We start from the raw sequence: 12,863 nt of genomic DNA, 5'->3' as shown, positions 1-12,863 counted from the left end.
GAGGATAAAACCATCAATGGCTATTAGCCAAGAAGAAAGTCAGGGCTACAACCCCATGCTCTGGGTGTCCCTAAGTCTCAGACTGCCAGAAGCTGGGACTACATGACAGGGGATGGATCACTGAATAATTGCTCTGTTCTATTCGTTCCCTCTGAAGCATCTGGAACCTGCCACTGTATGTATGAAGACAGAATGCAAAACATATACTCTATATAAAATAAATGTGAAGAAATTTCACATTTCAAGTCAAATGTCAAATTTCAAGTCTCTACTCCAAAGCATAAGGGGTTGGGGAGCATCGCATCAGACCTTTTTCTAAGCATAGGCAGAACAACATTTTTCTTTAGCCTTGTTCATGGAAATGGCTGAACCATTTAGGCTGAAGTTCTCCAAGAAAATTAGCCTGAGGTAGACATGTGGCATGGAAAATTTTAGCTCAAATGGTTTACGTCTGGCAAAGTTATATGCAATGAAAATGGAGTCTTATAATGGGAAGTGTCACACATCCTTAAAAATAGGCAATAGTATCAGCCCTGAACATAATACATGTAAAATTTTTTATTTTATAGCACCAAAGGTTAAATTCCAACGTAGGGTATTGACCATTGTCAGTGTAATAAGTTAGAGTGATTTTTTTTTTACAAGTTCTTATTTGATTTCTTCCATGAGATTTTCCAAGTAGGCTGTCTTTAGAAGCACTTTCCAGTGTTGTAGCCCTGTTGGTCCCAGCATACGAAAGACACAAGGTGGGTGAGGTAATATCTTATATTGGACAGACTTCTGTTGGTGAAAAAGACATTCTGAGTACCCTTCCCAGACCTGAAGAAGAGCTCAAACCTGTGTTTCTTTTACCAACAGAAGTTGATCCAATAAAATATATTATCTTCCCCTTTGGAAGTACTTGTTATGAATGCCCTCTTTCAGGAAATGTATAAGATGAGTGGCTGTTCCTCTTAGGATTTAAATTTCACTTTAGGAGTTGCCTAGAAGTGACTCATTGAATGTTCACCTCTGTAGACACAACTATGGATTTGCAGTGAAAAGCCTCCTGAGCTTTTCCTTGTGGAGAGCAGCTCCATTAGCCCCACTCCTTTTCAGTAAGTAATACAAGGAAGCGCTCTCTTTCCAAGAGAGGAAGCATGTTAGCACAATTTCATCTATTTTACTGTGTAGTTGCATTGACCCATTTTGACTGCAAATAAGTATAATATAGCTTCCTGTATTATTTCCAGGTGAAATGCTCTAAATGCATTTTCTTCCAGCATTTTGAAAGAATGAGTGTTTCAATTTACAGATAACCATCGACTAAAATTGTGCAATTTTACAATAGAAACAGTGGGCTACTCTCTCTATTCTAGTTATACTCTGTTAAGTGCACCTCCCATATTCTGGGCCTGGGCATTGACCTAAGCTAAGGATTTAAATGGGGCTGCAACAACTGCTTAAGGGTGGGGGTCTTTCCGTATCTGAGAATAGCCAGATAACATAACCTGGCCACTAGATCTGGTCACACAATTTCTGTTGAAACTTTTGATGGAAAATTGTTTTGACTAAATGAATTATTTCTGTGAAAACCGGCTGCTATTCTCAGAAAATTTTCTTTTTATGATGAAAACCCAAATGCCTGGAAAACCAAAGACTTTGATTGATATATCCTCCCATGGTGCCTTATGGAAATTGTAGTTCAGTTTACTCATGTCCACTTTCTCCTCTATGGTACACCTCAGCCAGGGACTCCCAGAATGCAACTGTCTCGCTTCACCATGAAGGGAGATTGTGGCACATCAAGAAAGGTGTAGTCTGATGAAGGGCCTGGTTTATACAGGAGAATGGGAACTGAACTACAACTCCCATAAGGCACTATGGCACAGGTAGGCAAACTATGGCCTGCAGGCCACATCCGGCCCACAGGACCCTCCTGGCCGGCCCCTGAGCTCCTGGCCTGGGAGGTTAGCCCCCAGCCCCTCCCCTGCTGTTCCCCCTCCCTGCAGCCTCAGCTCACTGCGCCACTGACACAATGCTCTGGGCGGCGGGGCTGCGAGCTTTTGCCAGGCAGTGCAGCTGCAGAGCCGTGGCGTGACCCGGTGCTCTGTTCTGTACAGTGGTGTGGCTGGCTCCAGCATGGCTGCCTGTCCTGGTGCTCTGGGCAGCGCAGCTGTATCACTGCCAGCCACCGGTGCTCCAGGCAGCGCGGTAAGGGGGCAGGGAGCAGGGGGAGTTGGATAGAGGGCAGGGGAGTTCGAGATGGTGGTCAGGGGTGGGGGATGTGGATAGGGGTTGGGTCAGAGGGCGGGGAACAGGGGAGTTGAATACGGGCAGGGGGCAGTCAGGGTCTGGGGGCGGTCAGGGAACAGGGAGGGGTGGATGGGGCAGGAGTCCCGGGGGGGCATCAGAGGGCGAGAAGGGAGGGAGGGGGTCAGATAGGGGGCGGGGCCGGACCACACCTGCCTGTTTGGGAAGGCACAGCCTCCCATAACCAGCCCTCCATACAATTTCTGAAACCCAATGTGGCCCTCAGGCCAAAAAGTTTGCCCGCCCCTGCATTATGGCAATATTTCTGAATCAAAATATTTGGGGGGTTGATTTTTTGTGAAACATTTTAATAATGTTTTTCAATTTTATTGACATTTTCTGCAGAAAAAATTATCCCATTTTCTGACCAGGTCTGTTGGTCACATCACTTCTTCTTGAATGCTGCCTACACTGAGGCTGCAATGGGAAAAGTGATGTATAGACATTCCACTGGCCCTACTCAGATCAAGGAATCCTCTTATACAAGATGGAATTTCCTAGGGAATGTTTCTGCTGAGTTTAGGGCCCTCTTAAACAGCCAGAAGTGACAATGATGACTTGTAGCATCAAGCTGTTGCAATAATGGCAGCCAAGTGTTGTTGAACTGTCCATTAACAGTTCAGAAGGTCAGTGTCTTGTAACCTCATTTTGGGTATGAATCTTTTTGGGTAATGAGCTCTCACAGACTTGACTGTGCCAGAGAGGAAAGGGTACGGGTGAGGTTACAAAATTCTACTTGTAGGATAAAATTCTACTTTCAAATCAACCTATGAGTCACTATCACCTACATTCAGTTCTGCCTATGTGCTCAAATTGACAGTCCACCTGCTATTTGAGGTGTCTAGAAAGAGCAGACTATCTGAACTGGGAACAGCTGGGCAGAATTTTAGCATAAGTAGGTTTGTTTTTACAAAGTAAAGTGAAAGCCTAGATCAGCAAGCTTAACTAACTTTTACTTTGTTATGTTTTCCCCTTTGGCTCAGGAGAGCCCAGGCAGAGAGAAAATTCGAACTCAGACTGAAATGATAACACATCTGCCTTCATTGTTTCTTTAATTGTATATTTTCAACTTTCTATATTTCTCCCAATTTAAATTTATTGGAGTCTCCAAGCTTCAAGAGGTGGATTTTAAGAAGATTTTCCCCATAACAGTTTCAAAAGGGGGAAGAAAAGGAAATGCATTTTAGAAGCATTTTTTGACACAAAAGAGGGAAGCATTGAGTTTGCAACTTCCAAATGAAAGGTCCAAGTTTCCCTTTGATGGGAAGTCACAAGGGCTTGATATAAATACCTAATAGTGGATTTTCCAGGCAACAGGGAGATAATCTTTTATCATCCTTTGCAAGAAAACCTATTAATAACATGAACACCTTTAAAGATTACTGTAATAGTGCAGTTAAGGTGAAGCTGACATTTGCCCTCCCTCTCATCTGGGGAAAAAGTCACAATAAACAAACATTTCTTAGAGAAGCTCTGTTGGATTACACTGGAAGGTGGATAGCATTCATCCCAACAGAGGAGGGCATGGGGATACCCTAAAGCTCCTCCACAGTTGCTACTCTAGCTCCTAGACTAGAAGGAGTGTGACCCCTGAACACCCTGGCATATGTGGAACTGGTGCCATGCCTAGTTCTGCCCCACCCAAGGATTATGGACTCTTCGGCACAGAACCCCAAAAGGTATTTAAGTTCCTAACTTCTACTGAAACAATGGGAGCTAGATGCTTCATACCTTTGAGAATCTGGGCTTTCATGTTTATCTAGTCCACTGCTGCCCACTTCCTTGTGCTGGAGAAATTTGGCAAGATCTTCCATGTTGGGGAGTTCCCATGGTTCCTACACTACCAGGGGAACATCATGTTTGCTGTTTATTCCATTTTTATTTCAGGTTTCTTGAGCTGTGTGAATTTAGCATTACAAACTGTGTTTACGACAATTATAATGCTCTTTAAATGTAGGGTATATAAAATGGAGTAAATTCTCTCAAAGTGTTTCAGTGAAACGTAATATCCTAAACAGAATCCATTTATTGTGAAGGGAGTCTCGCAAGCTCTGCAGTCAGAATTGCATTTTACAACACAGACAAAGCAAAGCAAAATGTCTTGTCTTTTTTCCAAGATGAGATGGGAATACTATGCCACAAAGGTGCATCCCCCCAGAACTTCAGGCAGTATCAAAGTAGCACAGATGAGTTATGATTAGATGTAATATTGAAGTATCTCGGAGAAAAGTCCGTGGAAGAGGCAAAATTTAAAAAAATTAGTTTCGTGTTCAGACCCTCAAATGGGGGCAAGGGAAACACCAATTCATGTACAAAAACCCAATTCTCTTTGTTAATAGCCTGCACTCAAATCTTGGAGAAGCTCCCTGTTTTAAATTCCTCACCCTGCAACATGTGCAAGTGTGTGAACAGTAGATCAAACACCTTTAAAAAACAATTGTTTAAGAAGTTTTCTGATTTGTTTCCTGCTGTCACAATCTCTGAAACTCAGCTGATTGGCACAGGTCCAGTGTGACTTGCTGCTAAATACATTAGGGGCTCAGGAGCCTTTTGGCACCAGTTACGTGTTCAGTTCAGTGGGATTTGTGCTACTTCCTCTCCTCCCCTACCCCACACCTGGAAGGCAGTGTGTATTGGTGAAGAGACCCCCTCCTATTTTGTAATAGTCAGTTTCATCCAGCACTTCTACATACCTTTACAAAGTGGTTAAACAGGTAAAATTCACTAACACATAAAAGAACAAGATATAAGTCAACAAACAGAATGCTATGCGCAGAGCATCAAAACATACAGATTAAAGCACAAATAACCTTCTCTAGACTTCAAAAATGTTCTGCTTGTCATTTTAAAGCAAAAAACTATCTAGCATGAGCTTTGATCATCTGTAATAGATTTTTTCTGACTGGTTGTCAACCTGAACATTAAAATGGCTGGCTGAGAAAGCGCAGCAGTGGCTGTGGTAAAGAAAGATTAATCATTTGTTGCAACTAATGAAGACATCATCACTAGAGTAAATCAAACCAACCCAATATCATTACCCACTGATATTTTCTTTAGAAATCAAAATGCTTTTGTCCATGCATGCAAAGTCCAGCATACAAATTAAGGTGCATCTGCTTCAACAGCAGTACTTAAATGATTTCTTACCCTCGCAGTTACAGCTCTGCAAATTTTATGACATAAACAAAGATATAAAAATGATGAGATAAAACAGAGATACATTCATGAATGCTAAGTTATTCAGATATTAAATTAATTACATAGTTAAAGAGTGATTGCTTCTTTTATCTTCTACCAAGTAAAAACCAGAAAAGAGATCAAGGAACACAGTTGGGCATTTATTAATTCTATTCTTTCCTCCACAATTAAACTTTAATCAGTTTCAGAGAAGATTTGAGTTCTGTCCAATGCAGTTGACATACTTAAAACATTGATAAAAAGATACATAATTTACCTGTAGTGGAATTTTTTGAGTAAAGGGATTTGTTCTCTGGCAGACAAATAGTTTGTTGCAAAGAAAGCAAAGATTTACAAATGCAAATATTATCTGAAATTAGTTATAAAATACTCTCATACCTGATTCTCTTTTCTGTTATGTTACCTAGATGAAAAACCTTTTAAAAAAAAGATTATACCTAATCTGAATATGCCATGGGAAAGCTGTGTCAGAATTGTTGATCATTATAGCCATATTGTGATTTTTTATAAATATTCCTTCAGCAAACATACATAGCTAAGGTAAGATTTATACAAATCAGAAAACAAGAATTCATAGTAGCAGGTTTAATGCAAAAGTTTATAGAAGGAAAATATCTAAGATCATTTTTCAGAAAGAGAAAATGTTTAGGTAACATGTTGCAGCACTACTCCCCTTCTTTCCCTCCTCTCTACCAAACAAAGAGCCTTCTGCTTGGACTGGGATATAGAGCGATCCATCTTTTTTCACCTGGTACTGTAATGCAATCCAGAAAGGATCGGTAATCACATTGCTGCAAGATATTAATACCTGTCAGACTACAAAAAGCTGCTGCTGCCTCAAACATCAAATTAGATCAATTGGCCATCTGGGGTGAACACAGAGAACAGTGACCAGCAATTAGATTCCCGAGGGCCTCCTAGAGTAGACGACTGTTGCAAACCCACCACTGGATGTAGGTAATAGCTCAGATCAGGACATGAGGTGTCCCAGATTCAAGTGAATGCAGCCTCTGTAACAGAGAAAACAATGAAAATATGCTTACCTGATCCAAGAGACAAAGATTTGTCAAATTTCTTGGGTGAAGGATACAAAGATTCTGAAAACTGTAGATCAAGCTAACATTGACCTAACAAAGGGCCTAGAGTAAAATCTTTGGGAAATGAGGAAGGAGTACTTTGCAGGATAAGGTCCACAGTTAAATTATAATGTAAACTTTTAAAAAGTGGGGAGAGGTACAGAATCCTGACCCTTCTGCTCAGGAACCCTGACCAGAGCTATTCGGGCTCCATGCTTTTGGAGCAACACACAGACCTTGGGAGCACAGGAATACCTAAGAAGTGGTTCTTGAGCCCTATCACTCTTATGGGTACAGAATCGGTGATTTTGCCCCCAATACAGATGGAAGCGAGGACACCAGGGATGGAAGTTGAGAGGGAGGCAGAGCTTTCTAAGGTTCCCATATAAGGTCAAAGGTTTCCTTGGCAGAATGACTGCCAGATAAGCATGAAGCTGAGCAAGCCTCAGCCTAGCACCAGAGCTGGCTGACAGTTCAAAATTAGAGGTCCATCATTATCCTCCCTCCTTACAAGCAAGCAGATGGGGGCAGCCAACTCCAAGTGTTGTTTCTGAAGGACTCACACTGACTCCACAAATCCCTAGGTCCCCTCTCTCTTCCCCTGCAGGTGGCTCCACAGAAGTCACTGCTGGCTACAGAAAGCAATAGCTCTCCCATGGCCTCTGTACAGGAATGTGGGATCAAGATCCAATGTGTATGAGTAGAAATGAGCAAAAAGAGCAATTACAAGAACTCGCTGGCCTTTTGTGGGCCTCCTATTGGTCCCCAATGCAGAAAAAAGTCAAGCAGTTGCTCTGTGCCTCCTACCACACTGTCCAGAAGATTGGTAGGATCGTACTGAACATTTTCAGTGTGGGAAGAGTGAGTTTAGAAAGGGAAATTTCCCTGTTTTTTCCACACCGATATACAAATTACTGCTTAAAGCAAGGCAAAAAATCAGGAAGCTGTTAAAATAAAAGAAGAAGAAGAAACCTACATACACAAAACACCACACATTGCACCTGATTCTCCTCTTTTACCAGTGTAAATCAAGAGCAACTCCTTTGAGTCCATGCAGGTACACGGGTATGAAAATGGGGTAACAAAGAGAAGAATCCCACCCCAATGTTTTTGGTTTTTTCCCTATATTCTTGCTATTTTAACCAAAACTAACAAATGGACATTATCCCCCCAGATAAAGGGCCACACAAAAGTTTTGATTAAAAAAAAAAAAACTGCGTCTACTCTTAACAACAAATCTGCCTTATTTTGAGACAGATAATGTCTGTTTAGAAGTGCATGTGAAGTATTGAAAATAGTGAAGTCCAACAAGCTACCAGTTTGTATTCAGACTTTGGCAAATGATAGAAGAGATTGATGTCTAATTACTGCACCCTCACAGAGTCAAACTAGAAATGGTTATTAAGTGGTAAACCATTTGCTTAATATGGTGCAGCATATTTTCTGTCAAACAGGGATTCCCCTCTCCACCCACCACACACACTTTGGTTAAACTTCTTAGCTCCCTTTGCAATTGTTAGATTAACTGGATTTGTTTTATAGAGAGCTTGTGACTGGGTCATAGTCCATAGAGTCCAGCTTTCCCTTCAATAAATAATTTCCTTTTTATAGTGCAATTAGGATGCTGTGTGTTTTTGCTATGCACCTCAAGATTTAGTGTGAGAAAGGGGAGATATTAAAAGTTCTTTGTCTTTCCCTTCCTAATGCAGAGCCCTGTAGACTCCAGCAATAGGGACTCTGATGCGGTTGTTGCATACAGAGTATCCATTTGTTTTTCTATTATAATTTTTGTACAGATGCTTTATTGTATGGATGCTTTTTGTACCAATACTCAAACTCTTTCTGAGACTTCTCAGAATCAAGCTAATTGGATATGAATGGACAAACCAATAAATGCATTTTTTAAATTAAAGATTCCAAAGTTTTTTCTGTGAATGTTAATAGTAAACCACTACAAAATTAATAGAGATATTTACACTGTGCTGGAACTCCTACCAAAACCAAATTTACAGTAGCTGGTGACAAATAAAAACATAAATGTACTCAATACCTAAATATAATGCAGCAGAAACAAGATGATATTTTTTCAACCTTGCCAACTAAATCTATAACCATTCTGATAATTGTTTTTATTTCTTTTCCTATATAAAAGATGTCTGACTGAGATAAATGATGTATACACACTTTGAGACTACGGGAACAATTACTTTTAAAGCAAAATCATAATACAAGACTCTTCCACTGAAGAAGAAGAAAAAAGCATACACCAATGTCTCCACAAGCCCAACAAAAGCTAGAGAAAAGTGATGAGCCTTGCACCAGGCTCTAAAAATCAGTACGTTTGGATGCTGGCATACTAGATGGAAGAAACAAATTCCAGAATAAATGGTCCTTCACTAGAATATCCAGCCCCACAGTTCCCCTATGTTAAAATCTGTAGACTGTAATCTTCATTCCCCTGTCAAAGCACTTGTGTTAAGGTTTACATTGGAACTGTCCCACAGCCATATTGAAATTAATTAATTTCTGTTCTCCTGTTTAGAAATATTTCAACCAAATCAGGAAGCAGGAACAGTATCATGTGACTCAGGTGACCAACCACACATCGCAAACAGCAAATAAAGACATTGTCAAACTGACTAGCTCTTGAAAAAGCCTAGGGTGGAATACAGTTGTATAAAAGTGCTTGAACAGTTTTGAACAACAGACAAAATTCATATTAATCTATGTGTAGACCATTAATTTTCAAACAGAAAGATGGGCTACAATCTATGAATAAATTATTTGTTGTGAATAATTTTCATAGATTCATAGAAACGTAGGGCTGGAAGGGACTCAAGAGACCATCAAATCCAGCCTCCTATCTCATGAGGCAGGACCAAGTAAATATAGACATAAACATGTTCTTTAAAAGCCTCCAATTCCACAACCTTCCTTGGAAGCCTATTCTAGAATTTAGCTCCCTTTATAGCTAGAAAGATTTTCCTACTATCTATCCTAAATCTCCCTTGCTGCAGATTAAGCCCATTATTTTTTGTCCTACCTTCAGTGGATCTGGAGAACAATTGATCACCGTCCTCTTTATAACTGGGATACTGGGAGACCAGGTGCCCGCTCATGCCAAGGCCCATAGGCCTCTACTGAATACAGACAAATACATGGCTGGAAACCAGTGTGGCTCACCTGTTTGATAGTATTGGTAGAATAGATATGAGATTTATAAAAGTGTGTTTAAGGTGTAGACTTTAACAAAATGCTTGTAAATTGCTCCATGCATTAATCTCATTTTTATCTGTATCCCATGTTATAAGGTAATAATAAGGGTTTGCTCTGAAACTGTAAACCGCCATAGCCAGGAGAGAAGCATTACCAAGTGTAAAATACTAGTTTACCACAGGAGATGTTATTTCCTTCCCAACAAAAGAAGGCCCTTAGACACCAGACAAACCATTGTGGAACAGCCGAGGTCAAAAGACTTCATTGGTTGCCCTCCACACACCCCTAAAGACATCCCTGAGAACTCATCAGCTCAAACTCTGCGGGATGGGAATAAAAATCCCTGACAGGAAGAAACTGAGTGTCTGTGCTGCTTGGACTTTGAAAGGGCAAGATTTCTAAGGATAAGCAAGAGATCCCCAGCTGCTTAACCTGGGTTAGCCCTACAGATTCAATATTATCAACATTTCTGATCATTTACACACACAGACACACACACACACATACAGCAGTAGATGCTGGAACTAGGAGTGCTGGGTGGTGCTGCTGCACCCCCTGACTTGAAGTGGTTTCCATCAATATACAATGTTTACAGTTTGGTTCAATGGCTCTCAGCACTCCCACTATAGGAATTGTTCCAGCATGCCTGCACACAGCTCTGCTCCCAGAGCATGTGCAGCCAAATTTTGCAGGCACAATTGAGACAGCCAGTTTTGAACACTTGGCTCAGTAAAGAAGTTAAAGTCTTGAGAAAGTAATCTTGAAAGATAATCTTTCCATACCCAAATGGGATCACTCTGTAGCCCCTTGTTAACCTTCATTGTTACTGCATAAGGAGAAAAGTTCCACTGATTAAACATCCGAAAACTACAAGGAAAAAAGAAGTATACTGTACCAGAACACTCTGAGATTACATAGCCTCATAACTGCCATAATTGTATTTTTCTCACTGGCTGTTCTGGTGTATCCCTGCACTAGGAATTCATAGCATTATCAGAAATTTGTGGATTCAGTGCATAGCTTCTCATTTTATCCTGTTATCTTTTAAAATTTCTTTCCAGAAATGCAGAAAGACAGATCTCAAAAGCCAAGGATGCCTGAGGAACAGATCTAGGATTTTGCAATATGGGGATGAGTTAGAAATGGAAGGAAGGTTTGCAATGCAGATTAGAAAGCACATTTTATTAGTATTCTAATTTGAATGCTAAGAGGAAAACCATGCTGCTTTGAACCAAACAACCAATTTTTTCCAAAAAGATTTTTAATAACCCTCAAAAAATCAGCTACAAATTATAACAACATTTCTGAAGAAAGAAGTAAGATAAGTATCATTTATTTGAAAAATAAAGAGTTTTCAGGGAGCATTTCAAGATAACCAAGCTCAAAAGTCACCCTTTCCTTATTAAAATAACTACCTTTTTGTGCATGCACCCTCCATCTGCACCAAGCATTCCTCAGGCACACCTGAGAATCTGGCCTTCCCCCGTCCCGCACTCCCCATTTCTAGATGAACACTTGAATTCTATAGAAACAGATCTGGACAACTGAATGCCCTGACCACACACCTGCCACTGGAAGCAGTGTAAATACAGGAAGCAAGACCCACAAGAAGTGAATATATTATGTTATATAATACAATGTCTATTGTATCAAAGCCATACTTTGCCCTCAGTTTCCCAGTACTGCTTCTCTCTCTCATGTTTTAGATTAAGCCCTTCACAGCAGGGACTTCTCTTCAGTTGATATCTTTATAACATCAGTCATTCTTTGGAGTGTAACAAATAAATAATCATGGGTGCTTCAGAAAGGGTTTCATGGGGCAGAGTAAGACACCTGCAGAGGAAGGAAGAGTGGGAAGAAACTGTATGAGGGGGCTGATCATGCAGGGGAGAGGCTGCAAGAGTGGGATACATGAAGGGGTTTGTGATGGGGCTGGACTTACCATTCGTGCTACCTAGTTGTTAGGTCACTGGGCCCCAGCTCTCCCCAATCTCCACCATCCCTTGCCCTCAGCCATTCCTGCTCCATGACAGACCCTCTTATAGTAGGTAGTGACTCAGCCCTCCAGCCAGGTCAGCAGTTGAGTCTACGCTCTTCCAGGGCAAAATATACCAGTGTCCCCACAAAAGGAAGTGTCTTCAGCCCAACTCCAGGCACCTATGGGCACTGCACTCAAGGCTTTCAGTGTCTCTGTGTCCCCTTATCTCCGTAAGGGGGAGGGAAGGAGCTTCTTCCTGCTTCATAAGATGGTGTTTAATAAAGGAGCCCAGGCCCTCCCAGTCCACCAGGCTCCACCCAGGGCCCTGCAAGTGGCAACAATAGTAAGCACCCAGCTGTGCTCCAAGGCTGTCTCTCAGGGCTACTTCCTACCATTTACTTTCCTAGTGCAGTCACAGTCTCACAAACAATCCAAGTGAAGCATTCCTTAATCCTTAAAAACAAGCTAGTCTCTCCTCTGGAATGGGACCCGGGGTAGCTGCTACTCATGGACCTCCTACAGCAAGGGCTCCCACTATAGCCTTATTCAGGTGTTCAGGATAGGTCCAACCCCCTATCCTCTCTGTTATTTCCCACCCTTAGTGGGGTGTCTGGCTCTCTTTCAAACTCCTCCACCAGCTAGAGCAGCCTTTGCAGGTGGGGTGGGGCTACATGGGCCGAGAAGTGCTTCTTAACCCCTTCTCTCCCAGGGTGGGATTAATATACCCCATCACAAGGATGAATATGCAATATTCAAAGGAAAACACTGTATATTTCTTTCAAAAAATTGTTGAAATAGCCCATGGGTGGAAGAATGAGGTTTTTTACCAGAGTACTGCAAATACAGAGTACCTACAAAAGGTGAGCCAAGTTGGTAAACAGCATTCGGGCATTCTGGATGTTTTTCTAAACCCAACAACCACCAAACAAAATGCTCCTTTAAAGGATGATGAATGAGGCCATTCATTAAAGAGGAAGCAAGTACCCTGTGCTAAGATATAAAAACATTCCCAAATCCATTTATACACTTGCCAACATAATCACTGGTTTTATTCTTGTTTGAAGTTCCTTGCCACACTTTGGTGCCAACTCAAAGCCTCTTCC

General features: G+C 41.3%; 1 long non-coding RNA gene across 1 annotated transcript in view; it reads right to left on the bottom strand.

Annotated features, from left to right (window-relative positions):
* The window catches only part of LOC140912074 (uncharacterized), a 106,950-nt gene extending 94,975 nt beyond the window's left edge, over positions 1–11,975 (bottom strand). Inside the window, exons 1-2 of the long non-coding RNA XR_012159217.1 lie at positions 11,725–11,975; positions 11,444–11,615 (exon numbers count right to left, since the gene is read on the bottom strand). This is a non-coding gene — a long non-coding RNA (uncharacterized lncRNA). The remainder of the gene's footprint in view (positions 1–11,443; positions 11,616–11,724) is intronic.
* Positions 11,976–12,863: the final 888 nt, after the last annotated feature.

Source organism: Lepidochelys kempii, chromosome 5, assembly GCF_965140265.1.
Source record: "Lepidochelys kempii isolate rLepKem1 chromosome 5, rLepKem1.hap2, whole genome shotgun sequence".
In the NCBI taxonomy this organism is placed as follows: domain Eukaryota; kingdom Metazoa; phylum Chordata; order Testudines; family Cheloniidae; genus Lepidochelys; species Lepidochelys kempii.
This window is presented reverse-complemented; position numbering and strand designations above follow the sequence as displayed.